At 42.6% G+C, this 12,210-nt stretch overlaps 1 protein-coding gene across 2 annotated transcripts in view; it reads left to right on the top strand.

Moving 5' to 3' along the window:
* The first annotated feature begins 5,445 nt into the window (after positions 1-5,445).
* The window catches only part of Sptbn1 (spectrin beta, non-erythrocytic 1), a 167,334-nt gene continuing 160,569 nt past the window's right edge, over positions 5,446-12,210 (top strand). Inside the window, exon 1 of one of the 2 annotated variants that reach the window (XM_021176094.1) lies at positions 5,446-5,673. The gene's annotated coding sequence lies outside the window, so the exon portion shown is untranslated. Of the gene's footprint in view, positions 5,674-6,002; positions 6,081-12,210 lie in introns of those variants that run through there. The other variant, XM_029483162.1, reaches the window with a different exon arrangement.

Raw genomic sequence — 12,210 nt, 5'->3', positions numbered from 1 at the left:
ATATCTTATTCTTCTAGGAATATACTTACCAAATTAATCAAAGAATAAATTACTTTATGTCAGAAGTTGTGCGTTTAGTGCCAAAAAGTATTCATACCTGCTTCTCCAGTTGAGAGGGATTCCAGGAAACCATCCTTGTTAGCTTCATCCCAACAACTAGAAACTCAGAACCACTATTATTATATTTCTTTATTTCAACTATATGCATGTGAAATTGGTCAGCATGTATCTGGGAGATAAACTGATAAATCCTTTCTCAAGAGGAATATGCAGGCAGATCTGAAAAAGCTAAAAAAGCCTTTCTAGCAGCTAGGGAATTACTGGGTAATGATACAAAATAAGGAATTTTAAATGACTTTGCTTTTAAATGGCTTTTAATTTTTATTTTTAATTCTAACTGATTTAATTTTAAATGGTTTACTTTTGAAATAAATTTAAAACTTTAAATAACATGCATAAAACAAAAATCATCATCTTCCTTCATTTTTTTTTTTTTTTTTTTTGGTTTTTTGAGACAGGGTTTCTCTGTGTAGCCCTGGCTTCTTCCTTCATTTTTAATGTCTGTCTATTTACTTAAAGGCTTGGGATATCATTGTGTAGATCATGCTGTCCTTGAACACACTCTTGACACTCTGCTCTGCCTCTCAGTCCTGGGTTTATAAGTGGATACCACCACTCCTGGTGAAAGAGAGCATTCAGCAGTGTTTCATAAGTAGGCTATGAAACCACCATCTTTATTTAGCTCAAAATTATTTTCATAACTCCAAAGTGACATTAAGCCCATATCCATTCTGCAGTTTTTCCCATATCTTTCCTACCTCTTCTACTTCCTACACCCACCACCCACCAATATGCTTTCCATCTTCAGAGATTTACCTATTTGGGATATTTCATGTAAATCAAATAACATAATGTGAACATTTTATTTAGGTTCTCTCCCTTAACCTTCCCAAGGATCACCTGCATCATCAGTCCTCTGTTTATTACAGCGTTTATCACTGTACATACAGCACATTTTCTTTACTCATTCCCTGATGGGCTTTTGGGATGTCTCTCTAACTTTTGGCTATCATGAATAATACCATTTGCTCATAAGATCATAAGATCAGGTATAGTGTTTCCTTAAATACCTGCTTTTAATTCTTTGGGGTTGCAGTCATGCAGTAAGTGACTTTTTGGGAGCCTGCTAGATTTTTTTTTCCCTACAGGGGCTGCATTATTGTTTTTGTTTCTATCATCGATTTCTCAGTTCTCACCAATGTTTGTTATTTTCTTTTTGTTTGTTTTAATTATAGGTACCTTAATGCATATGAGGTAGTTTCTCTTGTTTTTAATTGTCATTTAAGTTGAGCATATTCTCAGGAGCTTGTTGGACACTTCGGTATCATTGGTGAATGATATATTCAGGTCCTTTGTCCATTTTTAGTTCGGATTTTGTTACTTTAAAGAGTTCTAAGGTTCTTGCCCGGTGGTAGTGGCACATGCCCATAATCCCAGCACTCTGAAGGCAGAGGCAGGAGGATCTCTATGAGTTCAAGGAAATTCTGGTCTATAGAACAAGTTCCAGGACATCCAAGGCTACACAGAGAAACCTGTCTCTAAAAACAAAAAACAAACAAAAAAGGNAGGAGGGAAGGCGGAGAAAGAAAGAAAAGAAAAAAGAATAAGAAAAAGGAGTTCTAAATATTATTTCTTTATGTTTATATTACCATATCACATAATAATATTTTTACCCTCTAAAATCGAAAATTCAGGAAAGGATGATTTAAACAAACAAACAAACAAACAAACTGCCCACTGCTCTCTTTTAGAACATATATCTTATTCTTCTAGGAATATACTTACCAAATTAATCAAAGAATAAATTACTTTATGTCAGAAGTTGTGCGTTTAGTGCCAAAAAGTATTCATTCATGATAGTTGGTTGAATATATGTCTTTACGGTTTTTTTTTCTGTTCAATATAAAACTAAAAAATTTTTGAGACATGGTTTCATGTAGCTCAGGCTGGCCTCAAACTTGGTAAGTAGCAGAGAATACCCTGCCTCTGAGTCCCATGTGCTGGAATACATGCTTACACTACCACACTTGACTGAAACATTCTGATGATAAGAAAACTTCCCACTCTTGATAGGGGTCAAAAAGAGGGCATGATTAAGAATAAAAATTATGAAAAAAAAAAGATAAAAACTACAGAAATTCATTCAGGTTTAAAAACATGTTTTGATTTTTAAAGTTTAAGGCTATGGCCAGTATAATAAACAATAGGTTCTACTTGGGCTAATATATAACAAAGAGAAGACTAGGGTATCATTCGTTCTTTTCCAAACCAAATAGGTGGTAGTAGACAGACTTCTTGTTCACACAGACCTGGCTTCAGGTGTAGTCATATGACTGACTTTGGCATAAAATGGGGAGAAAGAGACCAAGTGTCATTTGCTAGTTGCTGATACCTAACCCTCTATCACAGGCTTCCCTCACCAGGGAGTGGAACCACTCATTGAAGGGGAGGTACCCTAACATTAACATAGCCTGGAATGCTGAGCTGGTATGGGAAGCTAGCTTCCCCAGAAAGCCTCTTCAATCCAGAGCTGACTTTACAAAGCAAAAACATTAACCTTTGTTGAATTAGGGACCTGTTATGCGATGCTAAGATTTGGGGATTTTGTATTATAGCATCATAACACAGGTGACAGTTACACGTGTTAAGGACATTTTCCCTCCATATTTTAAATGGAAAGTTAAAATGACAATTTATATCTGCAAAACTTTTGTGATTTTGAGTGTCTCCCACCCCTGCTAAATATCGAACTTCGATACTGACCTAAATTACCAACCCCTCACAACATTTTCATAACAAAATATTTCTAGTGGGCATCATGGTGCATGCCTTGGAAGCCCATCACTCAAGAGGCTGACATGGGTACATTGGCGTGAGCTTAAGATGAGCCTTGTAATAAAGTGAAATCCTGTCTCAAAAAAGCAAAAAGAACCCCTACATTGTTTCTCTGGAAGACAAAGTCTAATATAATTATAGGTTTCTGGTTTTTCTTAATGGAAGATAGTATGTTACAGACATGATAATGATAAATTCTAGGTTCCTTTAAATCAACCTTGATTCTAAAGTAAAGATAAACTTCTACAGAACTGCTTCTGAGATATTTGAAGATAATTCTGAGTTGTCACTGTCACTAAGTTTAAAGTTTTGTTCTAAATATTTGCCTTTTAAAGAGATATCTTTCGGGGCTGGAGAGATGGCTCAGTGGTTAAGACCACTGACTGCTCTTCCAGAGGTCCTGAGTTCAATTCCCAGCAACCACATGGTGGCTCACAACCATCTGTAAAGGGATCTGATGCCCTCTTCTGGTGTGTCTGAAGACAGAGACAGTATATATATATATATATATATATATATATATATATATATATATATATATATATATATATATATATATATATATATAAAATAAAATTTAAAAAAACATCTGCAATAATTATATTTTAAAAAGAGATATCTTTCAAATAATATCTCTAGGTTTAGAACTGGTACTTTCTGGGTGATTTTTATTTTCTATCAAAAGATAGGAGTTTGAAGTGGTGAGGTAAGTATTTATGGTAAACCTCTGAATCTTTGACTTTCACATCTTTTTTGGACTAATTACCAGTTGGGGGGCTCCTTTTTGAAGAAAAAAAATAAAACTTAAGTGGGAGTGGAATGGGGGAGATGAGTCAGCCATCAAAGGAAGATTTAAGTACCTGCTATCTGTGATGAAGGAAGCATTGGGGTGTTACCATTTCACAATAGCTTTGGAAGAATTTAAAGTGAGGCATTCCCCAGCATTGATGTGGTTTAGATTGGTGATCTATTAACAGTGTGGGTAGGTTCATACCAGAGACAAACCCCCCCCCCCCACTGACCCTCAAAAGGGAAGCAGCAACTTTCATTTCTAGTGGGTTTCCTTCATTACCAATAAGGGTAGCAGTTCCGATGTAGATTTTGTTTGATTTAGGTCAACAAATACTTTTAGTACCTCTTAACTGAACAACAAATTCAAAAGAACAAAGAATCCAACCCTTGAATGAATTGACCTTCTGGCTCTGTTATGAACCTTCTGAGGAAAATGTTAAATTACTTGCCTTCCTCAACTTTTTCCATATAATCAAAAGCAAACTGATAGTAAAGCTCTAAAACAATCATCGTCAATGCACTACGACAATTGGATTTTGTTTTATTTTAGTACTAAAATATGCTTCCATCAGCCCAGGTTGCTTTTTAAGCAGGTGAGCAGATCTCCAGGGAACACTGCCTTTTATAAGTCAAGGACCATCTTCCCTTGAAAAGCCCACAGTTGGGGATCTTACAGAAATGGGAGGAAATCAGTTTCTCCAGATCCTGTTCTCCAAAGAGCATTTCTATTCCTAGAATGATGATTCACCATCCTTTCCCTCCCATTAGAGCAGTTACAGGACTTCTACACAGCCTGGGAGCTGACAAGATAGCCAGTGGGCTGCTTTGTGGAGGGGGGGGGGTAATTAACATAAATTCAAAAAATGTCCAGTGTCAGAAAATGGAGGTGGTAGAACTCCAGTGTTCACGTCATCTCAAGGATCCTCAATAATAGCCGGGAGTCCAGGGCAAAGCACCTGGCCTCTGGTTAAAGTTGAGTCTGTGCTTAGCCATGAGGCAAGAATTGGATAAACCACTTGTGGGCTGTTCCCAGCTACCCTCGAGGGGAAAGGTGAAATAGCATTCACAGGGAGGAATCCATTAACCGTTTGAAGAAACACACATGACTGGCTCCAACGCCCAAAGCTTCTTTCGTAGAGGTCACCGTCATCGGTCTTCAAGCTGGACATCATCACTGAGCTCCAACCAAGCAAACAAACGACTCACCCTAACCTCCCGGTGCAACTCCTTTTCTAAAGGCGAACGTCGCAGGGAAGAAGAGGCTGCACAAGTAACCGAGAAAATTAGCCTGTCTTTTTCAATAGCGATAATCGAATTAGCCTCAAATTAAACGAGTAATTGGCCCTCACTGCATGCAAGGACAAAAGCCCCCATTGTCCTTTTGCTCTCGCAGCAGCGGTTGCAGCGGTACCCACCCCGCCCAGGCCAGACCCTGGCGCAGGGTGCGCGGCCCGGGGCTGAGGAAGCGCCAGAGCTCCGGAGAGCGTGCACGCGCTCGCTGTTCTCCGCCGCATCCGAACCGTCTCTGGGTGGGCGGCTGCCGGGCTGTAGGGCTGCGCGCAGGGCGGAGGGCGCGCGACAGGGAGAAGCCGCGGAGGCTTGAGTGCTGCGGGAGGCGTGTGCGCGCTCCCGCGGCCGAGCCTCCCCGCGCCCGCGCCCCTCTCCCCGCCCCGCCCCTCCCCGCGCCCCCGCCCCCGCCCGCGCGTTTTCTCCTCCCTCCTCCCCGCCCCGCGCCCGCCCAGCCCCCGGAATCTGTGCAGCTGTCGCCGTCCAGGCTGCAGATTCCTCCAGTCCCTCCCCCGGCCGCCTCTCCGCCCGGAGCGAGCGCGCAGCCCAGCGCAGCAGCGCCCACTGGTCCCGTCCTGTGAGCCCCGGCCCCAGCCGCCGACAGCCCTGCGAAGTCGCCTCCCCGGCCTACCGGCCCGGCCGCCGAGGAGCGGGAGGAGGACGGGACCCCGGCCCCCACCCCCCACCCCACCTCCGAAGGTAGGTCAAGGGCCGAGGCAGGAGGATGCCAACTCACCCGGGGCTGCCTGCGGGAGAGCGGAGGAGGGGCGCGGGCCGGGGCGCATGACGCTGCTGCTGCCCTGCACCCCGGAGGCCGTGGGGGCGGGGAGCCGGCCCTCCGGACGCGGCGGGCTTCGCAGTGAGGTCGCTTGCCCCCCCGGACGCACTCGGTCCTGTCAAGGGGGTGCGTGCCGAGTCGGGGGTCTCCCGGGGCCTCGTCCAGGCTCTGCGAGTAACGGTGTGGGGCTGCGGGCAGGCGTGGTCCGTGCTGCTCTGCAGCAGCCCCGCCGCCCCCGCCTCGCCCAGTTCCGCGCCCGCGCAGGGCTGGGGGAGCCGCCCTGGGGTGCGGCGCCCGCCCTAACGTCCTGCCACCGGGTCTTCAACAGGTTCGTGCGGGCGCAAGGACCCTCGGGCCCTGCCTAGGGAAGGTGGGCTAGGTGCCCTCTGGTCACCGGATCACCGTAGCCTCTCCGAGGGAGCCTTCCCTTTGTTTTGGTGACAGGAGAGGTGCCAGGTGGTACCATCTAATGAGGGGAGGCTGTACGGAAAGCATTGCCCTTTATTTTTGCAGTCAAGCCGGGGCACTTAGTGAGGAAAGGGATGTGTGGGAGTGCTTCAGCAGAAGATGGATTCGATGCGGGCTTTTGGGGCGGGGATGTGTGTTGTTGGCAAGATGGATGGCTTACGGTGCCCTCGCCGTGATGCAGCACAATGCAGCAGTATCGCAGTCTCCGGGCTTCTCGCCGACGGGGCTTGGCACAGCTACTCGGCGCCTGCGGCCCCCGCCCGGCCCCACCCAGGCCCAGGACAGCGCTTTGTTGGCGCCCAGAGCTGCTAATACCTTGCGGTGCTGCTATGGAGAGACGTAGTGTCAGAGTGTTGTAGAGTCGGGAGGAGCAGGTCACCTAGGTATGCGAGGGGCAGCCTTTGGGGCAGCCTTCGCTTTGGGGGTGACCTCTCCGGCCCCTCCTGGTGGGTGTGGGCACCTAGGCGCACCCTGCAGCAGTGATGCAGGCAAAAGCTGCTGGCCTGCTGATGCAGAAGGGAGTCTGATGCTAAGGAGGGACAGCATGGGAGGGAGGGGCTGCAGAAGAACACCCCAGGCTGTGTGGTGCATTTGGTGTGGAGTTGCCGATTTTCTGTGCATCGCCCATAAACCATAGGCACAAACCAGGTGGACATTGATTCCATTATTTGTGGAAAGTTAGTGCTTATTAATTAGATTGTCATAGTCATGATGTTGTAGTTAGTTCTCTTCCTTTCATTATTTCTGAGAAAATGGATTTTTCCTTTAGGAAACCATCTTTGAAGTGAAATGATTCTTCATTTTAGATCATATGCTCCTGAAAACATTTACTAAATGTTGGATTCAGCTGGTTGTTTTAAAAGAAATTTGTATGAGACTCTTTTAACCTGGTTTTTGATATGATTTTTCTGCAAGCAAGCACAGTTATTTATTTGGATTCTCTATTAAGCATTTTTTTGATAAGTGTCATGATTGATAGTGAATTGGTTTTCTCCAGAATCAGACTTATAGGTTCAGGTGGTCAGGTGAAGCCTCCAGACATGACTAATGGGGTTACTGGCTTCGTTTATGGCTGTTTATATGTATTTTTGTGTATATATTTGTATAGATGTGGCTGGGGAGGAGGGTTGAGGCCTCTACTGTTGAGATGGTTCTTAAGATCATTTAAGTGTCTACACAGGAAAATGCCCCGTTAAGCTGCCAGTTCTGTACTTTATTTATGAGGTATGAAGTGGCATTTGGGATAGATTTTAAATGTCAATTCAAGCTTTCTTAAAATGTACATGTGAGAGACTTCAGTATACTAACTGGAAGGAAAGGTCAGCTCTCCAAAGCCAGGGGTGAGCCTGCTTTTGTTTTTTTGTTTGTAATATCTGATGAATCTGTTAGTACAGAGTAGAACAGCCTGTAACTGTGGGGTGTGTAGTGTCTGTATATGTGTGGAATGTCTGTGATGTGTGTGGAGTGTTATGTAGTGAGTATGTGTGGTCTATGTACAGTGTATCTGTGGTGTATGGAGTGTGAGGGGAATGGTTATTAAGTGGAATATGTCTGGTATGTGTATGTGGTATATGTGTGTGTGGGGTGTTTGTGTGTGCCTGTGGTATGTCTATAGTGTTTGGTATCTGGTATGTTTATGTGGTATGTGTGGTATAGTGTATGTGTGTAGTATGTTTGTATGTGTGATGCATGTCTGGTGTGTCTGTAGTATGTGGTGTCTGGTATGTGTGTGTGGTATGTATGTGTGTGGTATATGATGTGTATGTGGTATGTGGTGTATGTATGTGGTTTATGTCTGTAGTGTGTGGTATCTGCTATGTGTGTGTGGTGTGTGTGTGGTGTAGTGTATGTGTATAGTATGTGTGTGTGTGTGTGTGTGTGTGTGGTGTATGTGTGTCTGATGTATCTATAATGGATGTGCCTGTGGTGTGTCTGTAGTGTGTGGTGTGTGTGTGTGATATGTCTGTAGTATGTGTTATGTGTGTGTGCCTGTAGTGTATCTGTAGTGTGTGGTATGTGTGTATGTTGTGTGTGGTTTTGTGTGTTGTATATATGTGAGGTGTGTGTGGTATGTGGTGTGTGTGTACATTATTTGGGCTGTTCAAAGATGGGACTTTGTGGATTTGAACTTCACAGCTGTGTTGGCCATCTTCATAAAGATTTTTTTTTTTAGTGTTTCATGCATGGATTATGCAGACATTTTAGATTTACTATGTTGTAAAAAAATACCCTGTGCTGATGTCACAGGAGGTTTAGCTGTTCTAACTTACATACCAGCTGAAGAACTCTGTTGGGTTAAGCACCTGGTATCTCCACAGTGCCCAAAACTTTAATCTGCTATAATGGAAAGTTCTGGGCAGCAAAAGTAGTGTCCCCGGGTCATCTTACGTTGGTGAAGAGCCCGGGGAGAGGTCTGTCAATGATGTAGGAACTGGAGCATCCTTAGCAGAGACCTGCAATTTATATAGAAAATTTGATTTTTTTTTTTGTCTTCATGTATGAAAGTGTAATGGTCCACGTGGAGGTACTATTTTGAGACAGAAGGATTTTACTACAAGGTTAAACATGAGGGGCAATTGCTGTTGAGTGTTCTGTTGTTAAAATAATTGAAAGCTTTTCATCCTAAGATCCTCATTTTCACTTAGTTGTTTTTGAGACAGGAACCACTGATCGCAGACTCGGGCTTAAGTGACCTTCCTGTCACCCTAACTAAAGAGCATATTTTTCGTGACAGTCTTATAGTCCACGTTCTTGTGGACTTTTAACTTATTAACCTTAGTGCTCAGTAGTAATATTGCTTTAATTATGGCCGGACAACAGCTTCCTTTTAATGAGCCTTTTCTTATGTTCTGTGGATTTCCTTATGTAGCCCTGGGTTCTCCTGCAGGTTATTGGGAATGCAAACCACTTTTCCATGAGGAAAGAGCCAGCGTCTCCGTTAAAAATGCTACTACTGTGGCTCTGAGGATTCTCCTTGGAAGCTTCAGTCTGTATGTTTTATCTAAGCACCTTTTCTTCAAAAAGACCAAGTTTAATACTCTGATTGTCCTGGTAGTAGTTATGCCATCCATGTTCAAGCTTATATAGTGTAGCAATAACATTTTTTTGAAATTAATGACTAAAACTTATTCCAAGCGGACAGACACATATTTTCTATTTTAACATATCATTTCAGGGGCTGGAGTCATGGCTCAGTGGTTAAGAGTGTACACAGCTCTAACAAAAGACAGCCTCAGTTTGTTTCCAGCACCCATTCTAGGAAGCTCACAACTGCCTGTTAACTCCAGTTTCAGGGAATATGACTTTATGAGCACACACACAATACATAGAATTAAAATAAATATTTTAAAAGTCAGATATGGTCTTTGGAAAGTAGCAGAGTCCCTCGGTAGATTGTTAGGAATGTATCCTCTTGAGCCCACTCCAGAACTTCCTGCTCAGTCTCTTATTTAATAAAATACATGATGTGTTTGAGCGTTCGGTTAAGGAACCCTGCCCTGCTTTTCCAAACTATCAAAAGCTTCCGGATATCCTGAATTCTATTTCCCAAGCTGTGTAATGGTGGAAGGAAATGAGAAGAGACCAGCAAAATTGTCCTCTGGCCTCCACATGTCCACTTGGCCTGCCCCTCCTATCTTGCACACATACAGACTTGAGGGGTAATGAATTTAAAATTTCATGGTTTCCTTTATTCTTCCTTCACCATAAAGCTGAAGTATCTCTGGCTATGTGTATGTACATGTGTGTGTTTCCTGCCACTAGATGAAGAAACCTGGAGAGTCCTATTTGTTTTTGGTTATCTAGATCAATAGTGTTTTACATTTCTTCCTAGAAGACTTCAGAAGTTTAAAAATTATCACCAGAGGGCTTCGAGAGTGAAGCTGGAGCCTGAAGCACACAGACCCTTTACAGCTTCTGCATCTAGTCCTACCCTGGCTCCATTTCTCCCTTAGAGCTGTTTCTCCCAAATTAGTATTGATTATTGAGTTGTGACTATAAGCAGTATTTCTCAAGTACATGTTAAAAGAATCAGAAGCCAATGAACCTAGTTCAGAATGAACCTTATGCTACCTTGTGCTCTGCCTCTGGTCCCATCCTCAGTTGTATAGTTATCATTCATTGCCTTGTTTGTAGGTTAGCTTTCTTAAATCTTGATTTTTGTATATTTTTAACTTTATATAAGCAAAATTATATTTTATATATTATCTGACTTATATTTTAAAGTAGCATCTAAATTAAATAAATTTGCTCATTTCTAGTGCTGGGTAGTATTCTGTACAATCCCTGCTCATTCATTCAGTCTTCTGTAGTCGGATATGTAGATGGGTTCTAGTTTTCTTACTGCTACTCAAAGAGCAGCTGTGAATGGTATGGGGACTTGTTTCTTCGTATCCATGTGGCAACATACACACATTGTTCAAAAAATAAGTCCTGTTGGATCACAGAATATAATGTCATCATCAGCAGAGGGTGCCAAGTTGTTTCCAGAGTGATTTGACGGGTGGAAGGGAAACGTGTTTGTTCTCAAACCTAAGTTCACGTCCTAACTTTAAAAAATCTTAATCCTAGGGGGCTGGAGAGGTGGCTCAGTGGTAAGAGCACTGACTGCTCTTCCAGAGCTCCTGAGTTCAATTCCCAGCAACCACATGGTAGCTCATAACCATGATCTGATGCCCTCTTCTGGTGTGTCTGAAGACAGCCACAGTACACACATATATAAATTTTAAAAAAATTTAAAATATGAATCCATTTAGTATTTGTTTAAAATTTTTTATTTGTAATTTTCTGATTACTAAGATGGAGTGTTTCTATTATTGACCATTTGAACTCTGTCTTCTAAAATGCTGCTTCAGACTTTGACTCACTTTTCTTTAAAATGTTTTTTGTGGATTTGTAGGACTCCTATAGGTAGCTTGCCCACTATTACCTTGTAGATGATGTGTTACAAATATTGCCTGCTTATTCCTGTTTTTGAAGGGAAATCAAATATTTATTTATTTATTTATTGGTTTTTCGAGACAGGGTTTCTCTGTATAGTCCTGGCTGTCCTGGAACTCACTCTGTAGACCAGAATTATTTTTTTTAATGAATTAGTAATATTAATGAAGTCAGAATCCAGTTTTTTTTAGGATGATTTTGTTGCTGCAGAAACAAAATCCTTACCCTGGAAGGAACAGGCAGATCGGATCCTAGATCCTGATGTTCTTATTTGTTAGCTGTGTGTACCTAGCCATACTTAACTTTCTTCATCAGAGAACCCAAATAATACTTCCTCATCCATCAGGGAACGCCAACCCAGCGTGCTGAGCACAGAGTAGATGTTCAGCTCACGAGCTTTTCCTTTTAGGATTGCTTAATCTATATGAGTTACAAATTTCTTTGATATTTCATGGCAAAAAAAAGAGAATGTTTTTACCTCGAGAGCTATTAAATTGCTCATTCTAACATCTGTTTTTATAGAAGACTCTGTGACTGATGGGATTTGTGTGTTAATGCAGGCTGTAGTGAGCACTTGCTAGAAACAAACCTTCAATCAGTTTAGGTTATGGTATGGGAAAACGTATCTATTTATATCGCTTCCTGAACTGTTCTTTGCACCCGGGAAGCATTTATGGGACCAGTGTTCTCCATTCACAGCTACTCTGAGATTGCTTTGCGTTATTACTTGGATTTGGTAAATTGTTCTTGAATATATTCTGCTGGAATTTGAAGATATGCTGGTAGCATTGCATGACTTAAGTTTAAAATTAAAGAAAAGTTGTGTGTGGTGTGTCCATGTCTGAGAGCACATGTATGTGCACATGGAGATCAGAGAATACTTTGTAAGAGCCCATTCTCTCCTCTGTCATGTGGGCTCTGGAACTGAAGTCAGATTATCATGCTGTGAGTGTGTGTGAGTGTGTGTATGAGTGAGTGTGTGTGAGTGAGTGTGTGTATGTGTGTGAGTGTGTCTGTGTGTGTGTGTGTGAGTGAGTGTGTGTGTGTGTGTG

Source organism: Mus caroli, chromosome 11, assembly GCF_900094665.2.
Source record: "Mus caroli chromosome 11, CAROLI_EIJ_v1.1, whole genome shotgun sequence".
Lineage (NCBI taxonomy): Eukaryota > Metazoa > Chordata > Mammalia > Rodentia > Muridae > Mus > Mus caroli.
This window is presented reverse-complemented; position numbering and strand designations above follow the sequence as displayed.